Genomic DNA, 26,018 nt, shown 5'->3' with positions numbered 1-26,018 from the left:
CCCCTGCCACCTTCAGAATTTGAAAGATAGTATTCCAATCAACATTGTCAAAAGCTTTCTCTAAGTCTACAAATGCTAGAAACGTACGTTTGCCTTTCCTTAATCTAGCTTCTAAGATAAGTCGTAGGTTCAGTATTGCCTCACGTGTTACAATATTTCTACGGAATCCAAACTGATCTTCCCCAAGGTCGGCTTCTACTAGTTTTTCCATTCGTCTGTAAAGAATTCGCGTTAGTATTTTGCAGCCGTGAGTTATTAAACTGATTGTTTGGTAATTTTCACATCTGTCAACACCTGTTTTCTTTGGGATTGGAATTATTATGTTGTTCTTGAATCTGATGGTATTTCACCTGTCTCATGCATCTTGCTCACCAGATGGTAGAGTTTTGTCAGGCCTGGTTCTCCCAAGGCCGTCAGTAGTTCTAATGGAATGTTGTCTACTCCCGGGGCCTTGTTTCGACTCAGGTCTTTCAGTGCTCTGTCAAACTCTTCACACAGTATCGTATCTCCCATTTCATCTTCATCTACATCCTGTCCCATACATCTTCCCATTACCATCTACTCTAATCCTGTCACTGGCATCTCGTACCTCATCAAAGACACAGCCACTCGTGATAGCAGTCATGTGATCTACAAACTGAGATGCAGCCACCATGCTGCATTCTAGGCGGGAATGACATCTAACAAGCTGTCTGTCCACATAAATGGCCACTGCCATACTGCGGCCAAGAGACAGCTGAACCACCCAGTTGCTGAAAATGCCACCCAACATGATGTGTTTCACTTTAATGGCTACTTCACAACCTGTGCCATTTGGATTCTTCCCACCAACAGCTTTCCTGAACTGTGTAGATGGGAACCCTTCTGACAACATATTTTTCATTCCAATAACCCCCTGACCTCAACTTTCACGAGTCCCTGTCCTCCATGTGAGAATCCCCTTTCCTTTTCTAAAGTTTTTACATTTTTCTCTTTCATTTTTGTGCCTTACGTTTTTCCACCAGGCAGAAGTATTTTTTCATTTATTGTTTCCTCATACTACCTGTCTTCATTAGGTTTGTATTTTTAGACAATGCCTTGGATTTCTCAGTGTGTTATAAGATGAATAACAAATTGTTTTCCACTCAATTTTTGAGGGGTTGTAATAATTAGCACCAATTATTCCAGAAACCATGAATATTGTACTTTTCTTTCTTCAAAAAATGAAACTTATGTTGTCCCTTCTCCCCTCTCATTATGGAATAGCTCATTCTAAAATTTAGCTCAACAACAAAAACAGTTAACAGTAGCAACACCTACAGAATCAACTACAACTTCAGCTGCTACAGAAACAGGTAAACAAAAGTACCCACGTCAACAAAACCAACAGACACAACTGCTCACTGAAAAAATTCTGCCACACCATGTGCACAGTTTCCTCATATCCACCTTTTGTTATGTCAATTTATATCAATATATTTTCTGCTGCAAAAAGTACAGTTCCTTCAATAAATATAACACATCAACAGAAGTCAGTAGACAGGGTAGAGCATACTAAGTTTTTGGGTGTACATATAGATGAGAATCTTAATTGGAAAATTCATATTTTGGATCTCCTAAAGCGACTAGGTTCAGCAACTTTTGTGATCAGAATAACTGCCAATTTTGAGGATATAGAAATTAGTAAGCTAACATACTTTGCATACTTTCACTCTCTGATGTCATACGGAATAATATTTTGGGGTAACTCAACATTTAGACAAAAAGTATTCACTGCTCAAAAGAAAGTGGTTAGAATAATGTGTGGGTTCATAGTCGCATATCTTGTAGGCATCTTTTTAAAAGATTGGGAATTCTTACAGAAGCCTCATAATACATCTACTCACTAATGAAATTTGTTCTCAACAACATGGATCAGTTTAAATACAACAGTGACATTCTTGATTATAATACCAGAAAAAAGAAAGACTTACATTATCCTTTGCTCAACCTATCTTTGGCACAGAAAGGGGTAAAATATGCTTGTATAAAATTTTTCGACAAATTACCAAATGAAATAGGGTGTCTGACAGACAACAGTAATAGCTTCAAAAAGAAATTGAAATCGTATCTCCTTGACAACTCCTTCTATACCATAGATGAATTCTTGAATAGGAATAAATAAATATATAAATATAGTATATGCATTTTGTGCCATTCACGGGAATGGGGTAAATAATAGAAATATTAATCTTTAATTCTGTATTGTAAAATATATATATATTAAAAAATTTTGTTTCATATGTGCATTTCTTGCGCACTTGACACATTCCACATCATAACGGCTACCGTACCGTGTGATTGATCAACGTAACACACAACCAACTAACTAACTCAATTCCTAGTGTTTTATATTATCCACCAGAAGTGACATTACCATGCTACGGTTTGAGGCAAGTCATACCATTTAACAAACAGATAAATTTATGTGTAGAATTTTCTTCCCTATTTCATCAGAACCTGAAATGTACAAAAGACTCCTTTATGGCAATGCTAGTACATGTTTTAAGGCTCTTTTCATAAAGTAAAATATTCTTTTATACTTGTTTAAAAAGGAGTTCATTTGAGTAGTCAGTATACAATTATTGGAGTTTTGCAGCATACTTCATGTAGTATCTGGGAAATCCCATTACTACTGGCTGCCACTCACCTGGATCCCAGAGAATATGTGGAAATTTCAAGGCAGCTTTGAATATAAAATCCATCACAGACATTCGCTTCTTGTCATATCACAAAGAGTTATTTACTCACATTGCTGGCACTTATTGCACCTTAAAAATTGATTTAACAGAAGCATACCTACAGCTGCCCTTGCTGAAGAATCACAGAAGTTCATGAATATTAACAATCTGTATGGGTTGTATCAGTATTGTAGGTTACCTTTCACTGTTGGAAAGCCTTGAATATTTTTCTGCATTTTTTTAGAATGGCTTGTGTTTTAATCATTTCCTTAATCACAGAATCTGGCCAAAAATAGTTGTAGAAAATATCTGAAAGTTTACATAACTTACAGTGCGGGTAGTAGAGGCACAGTTCCCTGCCACTGCTTGCCAGGAAAGATACAAGAGTACCTCATCACACAAACTCCTTAACCCTCAAGCAAGCATGCCTATGTATAAAGTGCGCCAACCGCAAATATCATTACCATATTGCTGCACTGTTGTTTTACAACTGTGAGCCCATACTTAGTCCTTCGATATTGCTTCTACTAACACAGTGATAAGTTGTGCTGTCATATGTAGAAGTGAGCAGCAGTAATATAAAACAACCAGTGAGCTAAGTAAGAAAAAAGTTACCATCCCTGCAAGAATATAGCCCATATTCTGAGCTACCAGCTCACTCCCATAATGAGTCAGTTGTCTATGAGATAATTACCAATTGAATAAGTGATTGGCTGGGATCTGATGCAAATACACAGTTTAGTGCTTGGAGTGGGTCATTACTGTAGGATAACATTTGTATGGGGCAACAAAGTGACATAATGAATATTTATCTTGTTATTTTTTAATAAAACAGTGATATGGCTCATATAATGTAAGTTTATTTGATTGTTGTTTAACTAAAAAAAGATTAAAGTGTGATTTTGTTCGTACATGTTTACCGTGGTAATAAAAAGAGAGCCATTCTGTACACATGTACAAAGTATGCCATGCGCTCATTCACGTTATAAAAATTGGCGCACCCACGCAAGGGTTAATGAGACCACAGCTACTGAACCCATCAAAACAACAACTTGCATAACCTCCAACAAGTATTTTAGCTACTACAAATATATATCTGTGTGATGAGTTACTCACATATCAATTCACCTCTTACAGTTATTAGAAGTTGCATATGTAAGAGATAATACTGAAAATACCAAAAAATGATCCATTTGAGGGTCACTGCAGTTTTTCCAGCAGCCCTTAAAATCTGTAATTTGCAATCAGGGCTTACAAAGAGCAACACTTTGTCAGAAGAACCATATCCCTCCAAAAGAACTGGTAGCAAGACCTGCCCGATTCACCCACCCAGCACATCCTACTCTAGTCCTGTAACTGGCTTATCCTGTCCCATCAGAGGCAGGGCCACATGTGAAAGCAAGCATGTCTTTTACCAGCTCTGATGCAACTACTGGACAGCATTTTATGTGGATATGACCACCAACCAGATACTCTCAGAATGAATGGTCGCCACCATACTGTGGCCAGACACAAAGTTGACCACCTAGCGATGGAACACAATACTGAGAACAACATGCTCAATTTCAATGGCTGCTTCACAACCCAACCCAAGTGTGTTCTTCCCTTCAGCACCAGTTTTTCTGGTGCACGCAGATGAGACTTATACTTGAAACAAATCTTTCATTCCCATAATCCTCCTAGCCTCACTACATTCACACCCACTATGCAACAATATGCCCTTCCCAGTCCACACGTCTACGTCATTGTCATTGTGCACCCCCACAAACACACCGGCTCCAGGTCTCATGTGCCATATTCCCAGCCCACGCTCCTTCTACCTTTCCTATCACATTGTTATCTTGCGCACATGCTGCCTCCCTCTGAACCACCACCTACCCCTCCCCAACCCCTCCTCTTTCTTCCCACCTCTCTCTCATTCTATCCACCCCATCCAAAGTAATCCCTTAGCCCAGTCCACCTACCAAACTGCACAATGTAACTGTATGTGTGTGTGTGTGTGTGTGTGTGTGTGTGTTTTCTAACTCATTAAAGGATTTTTTCTTTTTTTTTTTTTTTTGTATGTCCATCCTTCTGGTTGTAGGTTTGAAGGACTTCAGCCGTTCACTTATGTAATAAGATGGAACACCTACAGCCGTCCTTATAATATTATTTATATATGACTACCAGCTTCGGTGCTCAAATAGAGTATTTTGTGAACTGGTAGCTAAAGGTTGGAACACAACATCATTGTTACAGGCAGTCTGCGAAAACCAGTCCATCAGTGTTGGCAACTGATGATCCGTGTATACGATTGGATTTAACCCCCTCAGTGTCTGTTAAGGCCTGAAGAATGTAGCTATATAAGGACGGCTGTACATGTTCCATTTTATTACATTAAAGAATTTGTCCTAATGGTAGCAAGTGCTCATTCTTTATTGTTGGCCATTGACAACTCAACTATTCAGCTATTCGGTGAGTGATCTCCTTTACTCCTAAAGTATTAACTATAATCTGAATCATTCCAGATGCAAACACAGCTGCAGCACTATTTAACATACTCTAAACAGCCAATTTCTCATTTTTGTGAACTCCAGAATATGGAAAGGCTTCAATTACATATATCATTGCCAGTTATGGACACTGCATCCAACATACTTCACATCCAGCTGTATACACTTTTCCAATACATAGGTCAGTGTATGGCCTTGACTGCATACTGCTACAATGCATGTAGAATGAATCAGAAAAAATCTTCACTTAATATACTTTGTAGGCTCTGGCCTCAGCTTAAAAATCTATTCAAAAACAGAAGTGAAGCAATTGATGACATCTCATACTCCATAAAATCTAAGTTTAGCACTGATGAGGTTCCACATGTCACAAGCTCCTGATTTTGAGCCAGTCGTGGTAGTGGTAGTGGTAGTGGTGGTGGCGGCGACGGAGGAGGAGGAGGAGGAGGAGGAGGAGGAGGAGGAGGAGGAGGAGGGAGGGAGGGAGGGATATAATATCTGCACTCTCTAAAGAACATTCGCCACAACAGCTGCAGAAATCAACTACGTCACAGTCTCTGTACTAATGGCATATTTACCCACTGGCAGCTACAGAGACAAATGCCAGTCTATCTCAGGCATGTGTCAACCACACCTGTTCAATCTTTTACTTTTTTTTACATCTGCATCCATACTCTACAAACCACTGAGAAATGCTTTGTAGAGGGTAATTCCCATTGTACCAAAAGTTAGCGTTTCTTTGTATTCCAGCTGCACATGAAGCATTACACGAATGACTACTTAAATGCATCTGTGAACTCTTTCATTATTCCAAACTTGTCATGCTCTAATCTTGTCCATACTGGTATGATAAGTAGGGATCACCGTATACTCTGCACTTCCATGATGCTGTCTGGTGAGTCAAATAAACCAGTGAAAATTTGTGCTGGCTTTCATTGTATATTTTCGGTATTCCCTGTTAATACTATTTGGTATGAGTTCCAAAAACTTGAGCAATATTCCAGGACAGGTCACCTGAGCATTACACACAGTCTAGTCACATTAATGCGATCACCGTCTATCTTCAACATCAGTGTGTAATAACCACTCACAGACAGAGGACAGAATTGGCAGCACTGGCAGTGGAGGGTATATAAAACACGTCAGGGTGAAGCAGAAAACAGGGCAGTTGTAATTTGCAGATGGAGCAATTTATATGACGTCCAAAAGGGCATGGTCATTGGCTTTCAGGGCAAGGGTGAAAGCATTTCAGATATGGCTAAGTTTTAAACTGTTTAAACAATGGAGAATACAGGATGGAATGTAACAATATGATGAAAAGAACAGTTGCTACTAACGATACAGTGGAGATGATAAGTCACAAAAAAGCACAACAAAATGAGGTCACACAATTAACTTTTGGCCAACAAGGTCTTTGTCAAAATTAGACAACATATACACACGCACACACTCACACAAACACAACTCTCTCTCTCTCTCTCTCTCTCTCTCTCTCACACACACACACACACACACACACACACACACACACACACAACCATGGTCTCTGGCAGCTGGAGCCAGACTGTGAGCAGCAGGGCGTTATGGATGGGGGTGAGGAGGAAACTGGGGCGGGGAAGAGGAGAGTGAGTAGGGTAGGGGTGGGGGACGGTAAAGTGCTGCTGAGAGCGTGCAGGGACGAGATGGAGAGTGGTACAACTGGATGTGATGTTTGTGACAGGACTGGAGTAGGTGGTGATGGGAGGATGTATTGGACAAGTCTTGCATCTAGGTCTATTACAGGGATATCAGCCATGAGACAAGGGGCTGGGGGCCGGGGTTGTGTAGGGATGGACAAGGATATTGCGTAGATCCAGTGAGTGGTGGAATACCACTGTGGGAGGAGTAGAAAGTATAGTGGGTAGAGCATTTCTCATTTCAGGGCATGAGAGGTAATCAGAACCCTGGCAGAGAATGTAATTCAATAGGTCCAGTTCTGGATGGAACTGAGTCACGAGGGGAGTGCTCCTCTATGGACGGACGGTGGGGCTTTCGGAGGTGTTGGGTGACTGGAAACAAAGGCACAGGAGATCTGTTTTGTACAAGGTTGGGAGGGTAATTATGATCTGTAAAGGCCTCAGCAAGACCCTTGGTGCATTGCAAAAAGGACCGCTTGTCAGTACAGGTTTGATGGCCATGGGTGGCCAGGCTGCATGGAATGGGTGTCTTGGTGTGGAATGGGTGGCAGCTGTCAAAAGTGGAGGTATTGCTGGTAATTGGTAGGTTTGATATGGACAGAGGTTTTGATATAGTCATCTTTGAGGTGGAGGTCAACATCAAGGAAAGTGGCGTGATGGGTTGAGTAGGACCAGGTGAAGCGAATGGGGGAGAAGCTGTCGAGATTCTGGAGGAATGTAGATAGGGTGTGCTCACGCTCAATCCAGATCACAAAGATGTCATCAATGAATCTGAACCAGGTGAGGGGTTTGGGATTCTGGGTGTTTAGGAAGGATTCCTCTAGATGGTCCATGAATAGGTTGGCACAGGATGGTGCCATACAGCTGCCCATAGCTATAACCCAGATTTGTTCGTAGGTGATGCATTCAAAAGAGAAGTACTTGTGGGTGAGGATACAGTTGGTCATGGTGACTAAGAAGGAGGTGGTTGGTTTGGAATCCATTGGGCATTGGGAAAGGTAGTGTTCAATAACAGTAAGGTCATGGGCATTAGGGATGTTAGTGTAAAGCAAGGTGGCATCAATAGTGACGAGCAGGGCAACGAGTGGTAAAAGCTCATGGCTCTTATTCCTGTAATAGACCTAGATGCAAGATCTGTTCCATACATCCTCTCACCATCACCTCCTGTCACAAACCTCATCTGTCCCATCAAAGGCAACACTACCTGTGAAACCAGTCATGTGATCTACAAGCTAAGTTGCAACCACTGTGCTGTTTCATATTTGGGCAAGACAACCAACAACCTGCCCATCCACATGAATGGCCACTGATAAATTGTAAGCAAGAAGCAACTGGACCAACCTGTTGCTAAGGACACCACCCAACACAACATCCTTCATTTCAATGACTGCTTCACAGCCTGTGCCGTCTGGATCCTTCCCACCAACACCAGCTTTTCTGAATTGCGCAGGTGGGTACTCTCCCTGCGATGTATCCTACATTGCCTTAACACTCCTGGTCTCAACCTTCGTTAGTCATTCTCCTTACCCAACTAGCCCCTTCCCTGTTCCCATTCCAGCACTACACTGCCCTCTATTCCACCAATGCACCCAGCCTTTTTACTTCTTTTCTGCTAACCCCCCAGCCCCCATCTCCCCCCCCCCCCCCCACCCTCTGTCTAACCTCCTGACTGCACCTAGCTGCCCAACTTTGCACCTCGTCCCTGCACACTCCCAACAACACTTTATCATCCCCCACCCCACCCTGCTATCCCTCCCCCTCCCTGTCCCAGCCTCCCCCTTACCCCCACCAAGTTGCCTCTCCCATAATGCCCTATTGCTCGTAGTCTGGCTCCTGCTGCCTGATACCAGGGTCATGTGTATGTGAGTTGTGTTTGCATGAGTGTGTGCATGTTGTCTAATTTTGAGAATGGCCTTGTTGGCTGAAAGTTAATTGTGTGAGAATCTTTTTGTTGTGCCTTTCCGCGACTCGGCATCTCCACTACGCTATATGGTGGGCAGCAACGAACTGTGGCTGTAGAGACATGTTCGGGCAAACAAAAGTGCAACTAGAATGAAATTTCCACTCTACAGCAGAGTGTGAGCTGATATGAAACTTCCTGGCAGATTAAAACTGTATGCCGGACCGAGACTCGAACTCGGGACCTTTGCTGTTCGCGGGCAAGTGCTCTACCAACTGAGCTACCCAAGCATGACTCACACCCCGTCCTCACAGCTTTAATTCCGCCAGGACCTCATCTCCTACCTTCCAAAATTCACAGAAGCTCTTCTGCGAATCTTGCAGAACTATCACTCCTGGAAGAAAGGATATTGCAGAGACATGGCTTAGCCACAGCCTGGGGGTTGTTTCATATCAGCGCACACTCTGCTGTAGAGTGAAAATTTCATTCTAGAAACAAACCCCAGGTTGTGGCTAAGCCAAGTCTCCGCAATATCCTTTCTTTCAGGAGTGCTAGTTCTGCAAGGTTCGCAGAAGAGCTTCTGTGAAGTTTGGAAGGTAGGAGACGAGGTACTGGCGGAATTAAAGCTGTGAGGACGTGGTGTGAATCGTGCTTGGGTAGCTCAGTCGGTAGACCACTTGCCTGCGAAAGACAAAGGTCCCGAGTTCGAGTCTCGGTCCAGCACACAGTTTTAATCTGCCAGGAAGTTTCAAAAGTGCAACTGTTTAACAAATGACCACCCAGATGAACCAAGGGGCTACCAATGGTGTCTTCTCAATGACTATTCAAAAAAAGTTGCTGCATTTGGGCTTCCACAGCAGGTACCTAGTTCAGGCACCCACACTGACAGTTGCTCACTGGCGACAAAGGCAGAAACTTGCACAACACCACAACTGGGTGTCCATTGAGTGGTGACTGGTGGCCTTTTCAGATGGATCACATTCTATGCTCCATCAGATAGGTGGCCGCTGTCATGTCAGCGTGAAAGATCTGAAACAAAACATGCCGCACCTATCACCAGAAGAGTCCAGGCCAGAGGAGGGAGTTATGGTCTGGGGAATGTTGTTGTGGCATTCCCTGGGTGGGAAGCCACAGTGGATCAACACAAGTATGAATCTGTCCTTGGGAACCACACTGAGACTTTTGACAGTTGGTCACATGAAAGTGAGTGGACAGTATATAAGCAATCTCTTTTGTAAACTCATCGCATTTTCCAAGTATCATGCTGATGAACCAAAGTCTGCCACCTACTTTACCTATGACTGGGCCTATGTGACCATTTCACTTCATATCACCACAGATTGTTACACCCAAGTATTTGTAAGAGTTGACTAATTCCAACTGTGACTCATTGATATTTTAGTCATAGGACACATCATTTTAGTGTTCTGTAAAGTGCACAATCCTACAACATTTAAAATAAGTTGCCAATTTTTCCACCAATTTGAAATCTTATCTAGATCTGACTGCACATATGTGAAAGTTTTTTGCATAAAATAAATTCCGCATCATGGTCACTATTACTGTTTCAACTCATAATGTTTTTATTTGCTGCATAATTCCTGCCAGTAGACTAGCCATGGACACAGGCCATCCTCCATCTTTTTCCACTGATACTGATTTTATGTTGTTCATGAGCACCATCTACACACAACAGTGAATGTCAGTCACTAAAACATCTTCAGCAATTAGAAATTTCTCTGTACAATGCACTGAAAACTTGGGCTCATATATGAATATGAAAACCATTATCGTTTCATCCTCATGCACCATTTCCCAGATGTCATCTGATATGTTATTTCCAAGTCAGCTATCAGTCAATATTTAAATGAATAAATCATCAACCCAATCATTGACTCAACACTGCATTGCTTTACAAGCAAAGATGTATGCCCTTGCCTTTCACCATTCTCTGAATCAGCCAATCCATAAAGTTACTGTGAGATCTATTGTTCACAATAAAATCCAAAACACAGTGCACATTAAAATTTTGTATTTGCAGATGACACTTTAACACAAAAGACATCAAAACTGAACATGAAACATTGGATGGTCAGGAACATATCCATTGACTTGAAATTCAGCAAAACGAATATCTTAAAAGTAACATCTGCAGAAAGGAGTAGACTTCTGAGATCTTTCTGTAGGGAAACTATGCAGAATGAGCCTCAGACTTGGAAGTACTTCAGGAAATGTCAACAATGGAAGGTATGGAACACTCTACCAAACACAGAAAGTACAATATTTATCCAGTCAATGGAGAAAATACCATTGGGACAACAAATTCCAATAAAGAATAAATTAACAATAGTAAACTAACATTCTGTGTTAGTTCTTATGTGTAAACCAGTAACAGGGATTCTCTCAGTCAGTGACAAACAAACCACGAAACAGAAAAAGTGGAAGCATACAAAATGAGATGGAACAATAAGGAAATATGCTGACGCTTAATGTTACTGCTATTGATGTTATGCAGAGTCATAGACCCCAGCAGTACAGGCATGAAATGAGAATGAAAAATCGAAAAATCTGATAGCCTAGTTATAGTATATGCAGGTTTAGATCCCTTGATATTTGACCACCACACTCATGGATGTGCTTGGCGAACCATGTACGGCTCTGCTTCATCTGGGGAGGTTATTTGTCAACAGAAGACTCAATGGGCTGTTTACCTCCTGCAGTTGCCACAGTCTCTGGGGGAGCAAACTACACCAAAATGTGGTGTGCAGGTCACAGTAGTCAGTGCTGCAGTCACAGAATTTCTGTGTCAATTCTAGAATCACTCAACCTTCTACCATCTCGAACACAATATTCTGAATATGAGTATGTGATGGTAGAATCCTACCTATTGCACGTCACATGTTTGTGTGTGCAGGTTTAAAATCAGTCGTGGGAAGAAAGTAGACGCAACAGTCAGACGGCACCAACAAGTACCTGTTGGGCAATCCATAGATGTTTTAGTGAGTGTATAAGGAAGAACCATGGAGTTTATATGCAGCTCTGTGTTTATTGTGTCACTGACTATTGTTACTAAAACAAGAACAGTTGAAAAAGTCCTCATTTAGACTCTTGATGCAACCTTGTCAGAGGCAAGACTCATTTTATAATTCATGTTAAGAAAGGTCATGGTATCCAAACCAACTTTCTTTTAACTGTAATTCAATTTGTTTCTAACGTCTGACTGTATGAGAGACTTGCAGGAAGGTACGTATTTATGTGGAAAATGAGATTTTTATTGTCTGTGGAAGTCAAATACATTGTTAGTTGACGAAAAGTAAAGTTTGCATGTCTACTTATTTCATAAGTAGAAAGAGTCTAAAAATTCCTGTACCTAGCGTCATTCAGTGGAGAAGAAGTCAAGAGGGTTTCCAGCAGCCAGCTTTTCAGTAAAGAAGAGTGGCTGCAAATTCCAAGTAAGTCATCTTGTAAAGAAGTGGAAGGTGGTTTGGGGGAATAAGTCGATACAACCCAGATCCACACTCACACTTTAAGTTGTCAGAACATTAGAGTGTGCAATCCACATTAGGTAGGACTGACAGAGGACATCGAAAAAGATCAAAGACGGGCAGCTCATTTTGTATTATTGCAAAATAGAGGAGAGGGTGCCACAGATGTGTTTTTCACTGAGGCTGGACCTTTTCACAAAATTTCAATCACAAACTTTCTTCTTCAAATGGGATTTTTTTTTCTTTTTGTTGCCCACCTATGTACGGAGAAATGATCATTGTAATAAAATAAGAGAAATCAGAGCTCATATGGAAAGATTATTTGTTTTTTCCATGTGCTGTTGGAGAGTGGAATGTCCTCAGCAGCCAGAGACTGTGGTCGTGTGTATGTGAGTTGCGTTTGCGTAAATATGTGTGTGTGTGTGTGTGTGTGTATGTGTATGTGTATGTGTGTGTGTGTGTGTGTGTGTGTGTGTGTGTATTTTGTCTATCCTTTTCATAATACTGTCATTATTCCATACTGGATTTTCCACTGGTTGAATGTAGTCTCCATCCTAAAGTTAACCCAACCTAAAATCAGTTTATAGAAACTCATAGATTAGCAAATAAAAGGATAAAATTATAACTCAACATGGTATGGCTAGCTGATCATTTACAGAAAATGGGAGCTGTTAGCGTATTAACAGCTCTTTCTTAATTTTGTAGCCAGATTTGACATTTCACAAGTCATACCACATTTGTCTCTTACTTGCTAAATACACTCCTGTAAATGGAAAAAAGAACACATTGACACCGGTGTGTCAGACCCACCATACTTGCTCCGGACACTGCGAGAGGGCTGTACAAGCAATGATCACACGCACGGCACAGCGGACACACCAGGAACCGCGGTGTTGGCCGTCGAATGGCGCTAGCTGCGCAGCATTTTTGCACCGCCGCCGTCAGTGTCAGCCAGTTTGCCGTGGCATACGGAGCTCCATCGCAGTCTTTAACACTGGTAGCATGCCGCGACAGTGTGGACGTCAACCGTATGTGCAGTTGACGGACTTTGAGCGAGGGCGTATTGTGGGCATGCGGGAGGCCGGGTGGACGTACCGCCGAATTGCTCAACACGTGGGGTGTGAGGTCTCCACAGTACATCGATGTTGTCGCCAGTGGTCGGTGGAAGGTGCACGTGCCCGTCGACCTGGGACCGGACCGCAGCGACGCACGGATGCACGCCAAGACCGTAGGATCCTACGCAGTGCCGTAGGGGACCGCACCGCCACTTCCCAGCAAATTAGGGACACTGTTGCTCCTGGGGTATCGGCGAGGACCATTCGCAACCGTCTCCATGAAGCTGGGCTACGGTCCCGCACACCGTTAGGCCGTCTTCCGCTCACGCCCCAACATCGTGCAGCCCGCCTCCAGTGGTGTCGCGACAGGCGTGAATGGAGGGACGAATGGAGACGTGTCGTCTTCAGCGATGAGAGTCGCTTCTGCCTTGGTGCCAATGATGGTCGTATGCGTGTTTGGCGCCGTGCAGGTGAGCGCCACAATCAGGACTGCAAACGACCGAGGCACACAGGGCCAACACCCAGCATCATGGTGTGGGGAGCGATCTCCTACACTGGCCGTACACCACTGGTGATCATCGAGGGGACACTGAATAGTGCACGGTACATCCAAACCGTCATCGAACCCATCGTTCTACCATTCCTAGACCGGCAAGGGAACGTGCTGTTCCAACAGGACAGTGCACGTTCGCATGTATCCCGTGCCACCCAACGTGCCCTAGAAGGTGTAAGGCAACTACCCTGGCCAGCAAGATCTCCGGATCTGTCCCCCATTGAGCATGTTTGGGACTGGATGAAGCGTCGTCTCACACGGTCTGCACGTCCAGCACGAACGCTGGTCCAACTGAGGCGCCAGGTGGAAATGGCATGGCAAGCCGTTCCACAGGACTACATCCAGCATCTCTACGATCGTCTCCATGGGAGAATAGCAGCCTGCATTGCTGCGAAAGGTGGATATACACTGTACTAGTGCCGACATTGTGCATGCTCTGTTGCCTGTGTCTATGTGCCTGTGGTTCTGTCAGTGTGATCATGTGATGTATCTGACCCCAGGAATGTGTCAATAAAGTTTCCCCTTCCTGGGACAATGAATTCACGGTGTTCTTATTTCAATTTCCAGGAGTGTAGAAGGAATACCACAAGGTAAACTACACACTGCACTCTTATCTGAATATAAACTGTTTAAAGTGTAATATACTGAAATCCATATGCCACAAGTTCCACACTATGGTGATTCCTCTCATAAGAAGGATTGTTTACATCTGAGGACATTGCCCAGTAGAGTTGTGTGATAGTACATCATCACTGTCATTCACTGGATGAAAGAGATATGTCAAAGCTATGTAGTTGGTGTCATCAGCAGCAGCTTGTCATTCCTCAATTCTAGGCACTCCTATTCTCAACAAAGCATGATCCTGTTCAACATCAAGGTCACAGCCTGTTGGAATACAGTGCAATACAGTAACTATAAGCAGCCCTCTCCAGCTGTTTCATCTATCGATTCATTGCCTTGACTTCCAACATGCATGGACTCGGCAGAATATCACTTCCTTCCCAAGATGATATAGATGGTGCGAGTCCTAAAGGGGCTGGACTTCCTTCACTGTTGAGTACATGCACTGTATAGGTATGTCTTGCAATTTGCTAATGGAGTCTGAGAAGATTAAGAACTCAGTGCTTAATTGTGTTTCATCCATGCCAGAATCCTCAAGATATCATGCACCTCAGCTTCATAAGTGGCGAGCTCAAAAAGTAAGATGACATTATATTTTTGTGAAAAAATCTTTAGATATCCATCAATATTCTTCAAAGCACTTCCCATAAGCACAATTGTCAAAGCACTTCTCATAAGCACTTTTCGGTACAGCCGTGAGTGCTTTCAGCAATGCAGTTTTTATTTTCTCAATCGTTGAAAATCTTCTTCGTTTCATAGGTCTCTTCAGTTTTGGGAACAGAAAAAGTTGCAGGGGGCCAAATCTGGTTAATATGGTGGCTGAGGCATGATTGTCATGTTGTTTTTGGCAGCCGTGAGTGCTTTCAGCAATGCAGTTTTTATTTTCTCAATCGTTGAAAATCTTCTTCGTTTCATAGGTCTCTTCAGTTTTGGGAACAGAAAAAGTTGCAGGGGGCCAAATCTGGTTAATATGGTGGCTGAGGCATGATTGTCATGTTGTTTTTGGCGAAAAAATCTCTCACACGCAAAGATGAATGAGCAGTTGCATTGTCAAGATGCAAAAGCCATGAAGTGTTTTTCCACAATTCTGGACTTTTTTGCGTATTGCTTCTCGCAAACGGCACATAACGTCAAGGTAATGCTCCTTATTGACCATACAAGGTGGACGCAAAAATTCTTGACACACTACGCCACGGCAATTGGGGGCGGGAGGGGGGGGGGGGGGGACAGTGAGGAAAACTTTGACATTTGATCGAACCTGGCGTGCTTTTTTTGGTCTTGGCTCTCCAGGATGCTTCCACTGGGATGAGTGGGCTTTGGTTTCGTCACCCTTTTGAGCAAATCATGTTCATCATTGACGTCATTCAAGAACTCCTGAGTGATGCTGATGCAACAGTTCTTCTGATCAAAATTGAGAAGTTTTGGAACAAACTTCACTGACCCGTCTCATGCCCAAAACATTTGAACAAATTGCATGACATGAGCCGACCGATATGCCAACATCCTCAGCAAATTCTCTTAGAGTAAGCTGATGATTTTCCGAAACCATTTTCTTCACAGCTTCGACGTTATCATCTGTTGTTGATGTGCTAGAGTGTCCAGAGCGAGGTCTTCTCATCCATCTTGGAAGAGCTTGCAACATTTGCAAACTTTTTTTTTACTTAGAGCAGATTCACCATATGCCACTCTCAACATTTCAAGTGTTGTAGAGCACTTGATTTCATTTTTCAAACAAAATTTGATGCAAATTCTTTGCTCCATTTTTTATAATAATCAAAAATCGCCAAGCACACTAAAAGACGTCTAACCCTTCTATCTGTTAAAAACAAACGAAGTATACTGTACACTTGCAACTGTGAACATATGTTCGGGACATATGTACCAACATCACAAAAATAAGATCAATAATCAAGTGTATGTTGCCCGTGCATTTTGAAAAGTCACCTTACTGTTTGAACAGCCCTTGTATATTGAGAATGTATGCAGCACGTAAATCTTGAAGACACTACAGGGCAAACAACACACCAACCAAACCAGCCAAGACTGTCCCAGGCCTAGAAGCATCAGAATAGATTGTCATATATTTGAGTGCTGCATTAACTGTTGTAAATTAATATTAAATGTAACTGCTAGAAGAGCCATTCTTTATTTACTTGAAACCAGTATGATAATGGGACTTCAACTAACTGGGGCAGAAGCTGGCTCCCCCACTGGATAAGGACTCATATTTTGTCTCCAACACATACTATGTTTGCTTTCACATGGATTCCAAATGGTATCACTGTTTGTTTGTAAATTTCATTTGTTTGAGCAGGCACTCAACCAGATGTAATTCCTCGACAAGAACCCATACAGCTGATACTCCATGAGGAGCTAACCACTCTCAGTACAGGGTTTGGTGTGGGACTGTTTCTGTACTCAATCAGACTAGACAAAGACTTTCATAGTCTTTTAACGTAAGGTCTTGCTGATCCACACACATATGATGCACAACCATTTTCAGTACATGAAAGACAAATATAGTCATTAAAATTTGAAGCCAGCACACAGCATCCACTCCTCCAACATCTTTAGTGTCAGTTGTAACTGAATTTTTGCTGTTGAAGGGTGAAGCAGTTGCAAAACATAACAAAGTCTTTTGCAAAGAGAATTGTAGGAAACCATCCTCTAGTGGAACCTGTTTGACATAGTTCCCAAGTTTGCTGCCTGAAATGGTGAAGAACAATATCAAAATGGGAAGGTATTTCTGGGTGCCTCATATGTGGAGATGTCTGTCGATGTTAGGCCTTCTCAGGATCAAAAAACACATCCATGTAGATTATGTAGGAAAACCTGCTGTATAGTTGCCTCTAACAAGGTCAGGTTACCAACGGTGAGACAATACCTCCTGAAACCATACTGGATGTACACTTTGTGATCAAAAGTATCCAGACACCACCAAAAACATATGTTTTTCATATTAGGTGCTTTGTGATGCCACCTACGGCCAGGTACTCCATATCAGCTACCTCAGTAGTCATTAGATATCATGAGGGAGCAGAATGGAGTGCTCTGCAGAACTCACAGACTTCAAATGTGATCAGGTGATTGGGTGTCACTTATGAAATATGCCTGTATGCGAGATTTCCACATTCCTAAACATCCCTAGGTCCACTGTTTCTGATGCGATAGTGAAAAGGAAATGTAAAGGGACACGTACAGCACAAAAGCCTACAGGCCGACCTCATCTGTTGACTGACAGAAACCACCGACAGATGAAGAGGGACATAATGTGTAATAGGCAGACATCTATCCAGACCATCACACAGGAATTCCATATTACATCACGATCCACTGCAAGAACTTACAGTTAGGTGATAGGTGAGAGAACTTGGATTTCATGGTTGAGCGGCTGCTCATAAGCCACACATCATGCCGGTAAATGCCAAACGACACCTCGCTTGATGTAAGGAGCGTAAACAATGGATGACTGAACAGTGGAAAAACGTTGTGTGGGGTGACCAATCACAGTACACAATGTGGTGATCCAATGGCAGGGTGTGGGTATGGCGAATGCCCTGTGAATGTCATCTGCCAGCATGTGTAGCACCAACAGTAAAATTCAGGGGTGGTGCGGTCGTGTTTTTCATCGAGGGGCCTTGCACCCCTTGTTGTTTTGCATGGCACTATCACAGCGCAGGCCTACATTGATGTTTTAAGCACCATCTTGCTTCCCACTGTTAAAGAACAATTCGGGGATGGCAAATGCATCTTTCAACACAATATAGCACCTGTTCATAGTGCATGGCCTGTGGTGGAATGTTACTGGATAACTTCATGTAACGGACTTGCTTGCACAGAGTCCTGATCTGAATCCTATATAACATCCTTTGGATGTTGTGGAGCGCCGACTTCATGCCAGACCTCACTGACCGACATTGATACCTCTCCTCAGTGCAGCAATCCATGAAGAATGGGCTGCCATTGCCCAAGAAACCTTCCAGCACCTGATTGAACGTATGCCTGTGAGAGTGGAAGCTGTCATCAAGGCTAAGTAAGGGTGGGCCAACACCATATTGAATTCCAGCATTACTGATGGAGGGCACCCTGAACTTGTAAGTAATTTTGAGCCAGGTGTCCGGATACTTTTGTTGACATAGCGTATATAGGATGACAAAAGAGTTTCCATTCGAAGGCTGTACTGTTCAGAATCTGTATGCCAATCAGGCAACATCACCGTGATCATTAAGGCAACCGTCCCACTGATGCCTGGGGTTGAAGATACCCATTTAGTAAAACACCGTGTCTTGCTGTGTGAAGAAGCCCATAACTGCCTGTTGCAAATCCTTAGCCAACAAGAATCGTCGACCCTTCAAGGCCTTTTTTATGGGACAGAAAGCCTGATAATTGCATGAGGAGAGATGAGGACTATTGAGTGGATGTTCAAGTGTCTCCCCCCTACAGTTGGCATAAATTCTGCATTGTGGCATCTGCGATATGAGGGCGCCTTACATCAAATTGCGACCAGCAAGAACTCAGTGCACAATGGTGATGTTCGACACACATGCAGCCTCATACATTTTCTTCATTCTGCAATGGATGTCTACCAGTGTTTGTCCTCCAACAGCCAAGAAAATAATAATGGCACATTTGTCGCTCTTGGAGACACATGGTAATAACACAGCCATAGTTCATGTTTCCGCATTTAGCGAATCCATATCACTGATCACTTCCCAGTGAGCAGTTTCAGTGAGGGTGAGATAGCATACAGAAAGCCTGATGGATGACATTAATGCAATAGCAATGCTAGCCAATGTTCAAAAGACGTAATCCCTCACTCCATACAGATCTCAACACCTGTCCCATGGGGACATGTGATGAGTGTCTCATAGCATATTGAGTTAAATCTTTACAATGGAGGAATGTATAGGGAAACTGTCTGGTCTGTTTATTTACAATCTCACTGCCTAGGCCTTTTTGTAGTGGTAAGTAAAGGAAAGAAACTGTTATTCTACATGACACTTGCATTGCAACTGTTTGCAGCATGGTGTTTAGGAAAAGAGGCCAGATGTGGTATTTGTTATAGAAAAATATGGCCACTCTTCTTTTAAGTTCCTCTCCATTGACGTCATCTTCTAGGACACAACAACCCCTTAGCACAGACGTATCATTATCTTTGGAACAGGGTTTCACTTCTATCAACAGCTTCAGTTCTCTTATCTGAACTCGTTCATGTTCCACTGGCATATGGATACCATTTCACTGTTGAGACTTTTGTTACAAATCCTCTTTCCTTCTGTTTACATGAATTTTTGATGTGTAGGGATACAGTTTTGGCACTCGGGGGCAGACTGCGTGTTCCACATTTCCTACTGAAGAAATCTCATAACATCTGTAAGACAAAATATGAACTGATGACTTCAGTGCATTTTGTTTAGTTTTCTTTTCTCTGTAGCCTGTTCCTTACACAAAGATGACCAACAATGCTTCTGTTGAGGGATTCTGTATTGCAGCTATCATTTTCCTTCAGTAATGGTTTGCATAACACTTTTTGCTTTGTTGTCACCTTGAAGGATGTTGCAATGACAAGTGGTATAGTGTCAACAGCTTCCATATATTAACGTGAAACGTTCACACACTTCAATTGCCTCAGTTTGTGTCACTAAATTTATCCTCACAACATGTTTCTTCAAGAATGAAACAAAGACTGTTTTTCTTTGTAGATCTTCATTGTGCCAGCATATGTGGAGCTCCTGGCTTGTAGGCAGCATTGTGATTTGGAACCCAAGATGGTGTGGTCATACTTTTATCACCTCTAAGAATACAATGGGTTTGGAATGAACACTAATCCTTTGGCAGGGAAACCAAATCTTCATATGTACAGGTAAAACTTGTGAGCTAAACTCACGTATATAGAGACAGCTGTTTTCTCTAGTTTATTACTGATCCTCTTCTTGTTAACATGAATTTAATACACACCTTCTGTCTCCTACTTTTACTGTTAATCTACTGCAAAACTTTCATAAGATCTCTATTGACTATGTAAGTTGCAGAAACTGGGTATTCACCTAGGTTGTTACTTTTGGGAGTTGGCTGTCTGGATGGAAGTAGCTGTTTCTATGAGTAGTAGCCATTTCACTGATTTTAACGTTCTTACCAACATGTCCTATTCCTTCTGTACGTAGAAAGGAGACACCTTTTCAAATGATCCCTCCTTCCACTTTATAATAAAAAAAAAACACATTATAGCATGTTCAAAAATGGTTCAAATGGCTCTGAGCACTATGGGACTCAACGTCTGAGGTCATCAGTCCCCTAGAACTTAGAACTACTTAAACCTAACTAACCTAAGGACATCACACACATCCATGCCCGAGGCAGGATTCGAACCTGCGACCGTAGCGGTCTCGCGGTTCCAGACTGTAGCGCCTAGAACTGCACGGCCACTCCGGCCGGCATTACAGCATGTGATCTGAGACTTGTTACTGTAGTTCATTACTTACACTACTGGCCATTAAAATTGCTACACCAAGAAGAAATGCATATGATAAACGGGTATTCATTGGACAAATATATTATACTAGAACTGACATGTGATTACATTTTCATGCAATTTGGGTGCAAAGATCCTGAGAAATCAGTACCCAAAACAACCACCTCCGGCCGTAATAACGGCCTTGTACGCATTGAGTCAAACAGAGCTTGGATGGCGCGTAAAGATACAGTTGCCCATGCAGCTTCAACACGATACCACAGTTCATCAAGAGTAGTGACTGGCGTATTGTGATGAGCCAGTTGCTCGGCCACCACTGACCAGATGTTTTCAGTTGGTGAGAGATCTGGAGAATGTGGTGGCCAGGGCAGCAGTCGAACATTTTCTGTATCCAGAAGGGCCCGTACAGGACCTGCAACATGCGGTCGTGCATTATCCTGCTGAAATGTAGGGTTTTGCAGGGATCAAATTAAGGGTAGAGCCACGGGTCGTAACACATCTGAAATGTAGCGTCCACTGTTCAAAGTGCTGTCAATGCGAACAAGAGGCGACCGAGACACGTAGCCAATGGCACCCCATACCATCACGCCGGGTGATATGCCAGTATGGCGATGACAAATACATGCTTCCAATGTGCGTTCACCGCGATGTCGCCAAACACAGATGCGACCATCATGATGCTGTAAACCGAACCTGGATTCATCCGAAATAATGACGTTTTGCCATTCGTGCACCCAGGTTCGTTGTTGAGTACACCATTGCAGGTGCTCCTGTCTGTGATGCAGCGTCAAGGGTAACCGCAGCCATGGTCTCTGAGCTGATAGTCCATGCTGCTACAAACGTCGTCAACCTGTTCGTGCAGATGGTTGTTGTCTTGCAAACATCCCCACCTGTTGACTCAGGGATCGAGACGTGGCTGTACGATCTGTTATAGCCATGCGGATAAGATGCCTGTCATCTTGACTGCCGAGGCCGTTGGGATCCAGCACGGCATTCCGTATTACCCTCCTGAACCAGCCAATTGCATATTCTGCTAACAGTCATTGGATCTCGACCAACGCGAGTGGCAATGCCGCGATACGATAAACAGCAATCACGATAGGCTACAATCCAACCTTTAAAGTCGGAAACATGATGGTACGCATTTCTGCTCCTTACACGAGGCATCATAACAACATTTCACCAGGAAACGCCGGTCAACTGCTGTTTGTGTCTGAGAAATCGGTTGGAAACTTTTCTCATGTCAGCATGTTGTAGGTGTCGCCACCAGCGCCAACCTTGTGTGAATGCTCTGAAAAGCTAATCATTTGCATATCACAGGATCTTCTTCCTGTCTGTTAAATTTTGCATCTGTAGCACGTCATCTTCGTGGTGTAGCAATTTTAATGGCCATTAGTTTATTAGCCACTCCAAGATTGTATGTTAAACAGGAGGTTAAAATTGCCTGATGAATAACCTGGACTATTGGAAGTGCTTCTATTTGAAGCAGTGAACTCGATACATGTCCCACGAGTAGCTAGAGAACACACATGTCCACCCAATCAGGGTCCCACTTATCTGGTAAGACGGGTGCAACTAGGATGCCCCAGAGGTTAGCTACTGCTCTGTCTCAACAGAAATCTTGATATAGAGGTGTTCTTTTTATCTTTTACTGTAGAAATTGAGGTTTGTATCATCAAAATGACCCAAGCAGTTAAGCAAATATTCCCATTTCCTGTGATACACAAATGACCCAGAGAGCACATGTAGCTTATGGAATGATAGGGGATAAGTACCCCTATGATAAAACTTGCATTATCCTAACTGAGGATTTTTTTTTTTTTTTTCTAATTTCAATTCCATAAAATCTCTAAAACAGAAAAACCATTGTGGGTATAAATATTTCTGAGACTAGTGATAACTGACATTAGAAAACAGACAAGCAAATTGTTTATTGAAATTAAAATAACTGTTTTTGAAATTCTACAATGCAACTGGGCATTCAAGACGAGGCTACTTCAAGTAAAAAAGACAATATTAAATCTTGCTACACTGCAGTCAACAAGTTCTATTTCTGTAAATCCTGAGTGTAGCGGTTTTTTTGCTTCTAGTTTTTGAGTACATAATAACAGATGTTTAATACTAATTCTTTATCTGGTGTAAATATCTGATTTCCTAAAAACATCACATTATTCATTTCCTAATGAAAGTCTCCTGAATAATAACATTAGACTTCAAACAGTAGAACACATAAAACACATGTCAATCAGTTCAAGTAGTTGGCAGGGTCCCTACCTGTAGTGCTCTTCCTTTTCAGCCCTGGTGTATAAGACACAAAGCAGACCTTTCAGACAACACACGATCATCTTTATAAGTGTCTTTAAGTTGGACTACTAACTTAAAATATTACTTCTTAGAAAATGTCAATTAACCGCAAGCAGAGTTCCCTATGATTTAGTATTGTCACGCTAATGATTAAACTAAGCAACAATTCCATTAAGATACTATTTTTTTCATTTCTCATCCACAAATTCCCAGTAACGGCAAAAAATATTCACAAACGATAAACAGGCTGTGCTCCTACAGCAATAAATATGCACAAACGATAAACGGGCTGTGCTCCTAGTTTTTTAAATGCTGGATTCCTTCTTCAGGGCGGAAGAGACAGGAATGGAAATGAAGCATGTTACATACAATCCAATTTGAGTGGGAACCATTTTGCTGAGGTAGAAAAGGAGACAAATATTAGTGTGTAGTAATTCAATGTTACCACATAAATAAACCCTGTACCAAAGCTATTACTTATTTACACATTATCTTTGACCTGTTCCTCTGACAGGTTCCCCTTATCTTCACCTACCTTTTTCCTCAAGTGGGTTCCTCTTAACATGGGTTCTGAGTTACCTGCTACCTGTCCCTCTACTATACATTTTCTCTTCTACCCTCAAGAAAGAATCTTGGATTCCAAAAGCTATGATTACAGACTATCATTCACTATCTACATCTATCAGAGGTACTGGGGTTGTACCACCAGAAGAAAAAAAATACACATTACAATTTATCTTATGACAAATTCCAGCACAGTTACTTGCCATATGTACACCAAAATATACAAATCTGTTCATAATCTGTTGTTTAATACCATTACAACTACCCAATTCTATCTGTTGCATTATGCTTTTTTACTTTTCTTGAACTGCTAATCACGTCAACCAACGTATTACAGATGCTCTAATGTTTAACATGCAATACAAACCCATGTTTTGAAATACAAGAGCCAGAAATGGCAGTCACCACAAATGATCTTGTTTGAGACATACATCATCTGAATACTAGAACTCACTAGCCAGAGAGTCCCATTAAACCTTCCTATTTCAGTCAATTTTCCATAATTGAGTGCTGCCTGTGATTGCCTTGTGAAATCACATGTCTGTCTGTACAATAATATTGACATAAAAGAAGCAATTACTAACTTTGTGCACAACAGTAAGCAGTACTAATTAAACACATAATTTCATGTTTATAAGTGTGGTTGCTGTTGCTTTCATTATTATGGAAACTTTTAACTAACACAACTTTAGCAGAATATACATCATGGCACAATTACTTTATTCACAAAGCTTTCCAGATGAACAAACCTTATTCTATAACCTCACTGAAATATATAATATGGAAAAATATTTTTAGAGTCTATATTTGAAGATAATGACAAGAGGCTTACAGGACATTTGCTCACTAAAGAAATTTGTTGTCAAGAACCAACATCACTCAAAAAAAAAGTATTATTAATAAAGGTATGTATTGAAGGCGAAACAGCTCACACTGTACTTCACTCAGTCCACTATCCTCCTCAGTCTAAGTGCTGCACAGAAAGACATGGGGTATTCGGCCATAAAATCTTTGACCACCTATGATGTAAAGAACTTAATGGGTGGAGGGGGAGAGAGGGAGGAGAGGGGGTATGTGTGAATAGAGAGAGGGAGAGGAAGAGGAAGAGAGAGGGAGGGAGAGGGAGAGAAGAGGGGGAGGGGGAGGGGGACAGGGAGGGGGAGGGGGAGAGTGAGAGAGAGAGAGAGAGAGAGAGAGAGAGAGAGAGAGAGAGAGTAGCTTTATGTGGCTCTGTGGGCCGTGTGTGGTCAAGGCTCAGCCTGTCTTGGCTTTGCTCATTTTTGAATGTACTCGGTACAGTGTGACATTTCATGTGTTGCATTAGCATTTTTCGGTTGGCACAACTCTCTTCAGTTTGGCAGAATCATTGTGTCAGCTCTCTTTACCCTTCCCTATTTGTTTGTGGTATGAAGGACGTTCACTGATCCAGTGGCTGCTTGCACAAAAAGAGACAGTCTAGTATCATCAGAAGTCTTTAAAAATGAGTGAAAATGGCAGAAGAGATGGATGAGAATTCTGTATATTTATTATGCAGTCACATAATTGACAATTACTGCAAATTTGCTCTGAGACAATATTACTATATCATGCATAAAGAATTTAAAGATTCGGTTAACAACAAATTAACAAAAAGTTACAACCCTAAACAGAAGGGATTCATCATTCTGTACACCACGAAGCACTTTGTGTTAAAATTGCAGGCATAGAGCACTTGAAGAAATTGGCAGTACAAATAGTAAAATATCTGAAGTCTTACACATCATACCACTGTCAATTGCAAGAGATTTTGATGGAACTGATTGAAGAGTATGTAGACTTTATATATTACTGCAAAGTATGTTGGTTAAGTCAAGGGGCATGTCTGGAATGATTTTTCGATTTAAAATACTCTAGCGATGAATCCATAAAGGGAAAAGGATTGCAGAATTAAAATTAGAATGTCTGCAATTGATTGCAGACCTCACATTTTAAGTTGATTTGACTCCATACTGCCAACAGTAAGATACTAAAAGGTAAGAAAAAACCTATTTCTCATTTGGAGGGAATGCATTTAAAAAGAAAATTGCTTTATAGAAGGGACAAATTCCAACAAACACAGTCCTGTTTCCAAAACTCAATAGCCTTACAGAAAACACAGGGTTTGAAGAATTCATTGCAGCCTTAAAAGAATTATAAGGATAGATTTCAAAACATTTTG

At 42.0% G+C, this 26,018-nt stretch overlaps 1 protein-coding gene and 1 non-coding gene across 2 annotated transcripts in view; both read right to left on the bottom strand.

Moving 5' to 3' along the window:
- LOC124798878 (gastrula zinc finger protein XlCGF48.2-like) overlaps window positions 1-26,018 on the bottom strand; it is a 310,319-nt gene that overhangs the window by 237,921 nt on the left and 46,380 nt on the right. The gene's annotated exons all lie outside the window — the stretch shown is intronic.
- Window positions 8,984-9,058, bottom strand: Trnar-gcg. The gene has a single exon. It is a non-coding gene; the product is annotated as a tRNA-Arg (tRNA).

This window comes from Schistocerca piceifrons, chromosome 5 (assembly GCF_021461385.2).
Source record: "Schistocerca piceifrons isolate TAMUIC-IGC-003096 chromosome 5, iqSchPice1.1, whole genome shotgun sequence".
Lineage (NCBI taxonomy): Eukaryota > Metazoa > Arthropoda > Insecta > Orthoptera > Acrididae > Schistocerca > Schistocerca piceifrons.
The sequence above is the reverse complement of the archived record's forward strand: the minus strand, read 5'-3'. Positions and strand labels throughout refer to the sequence as shown.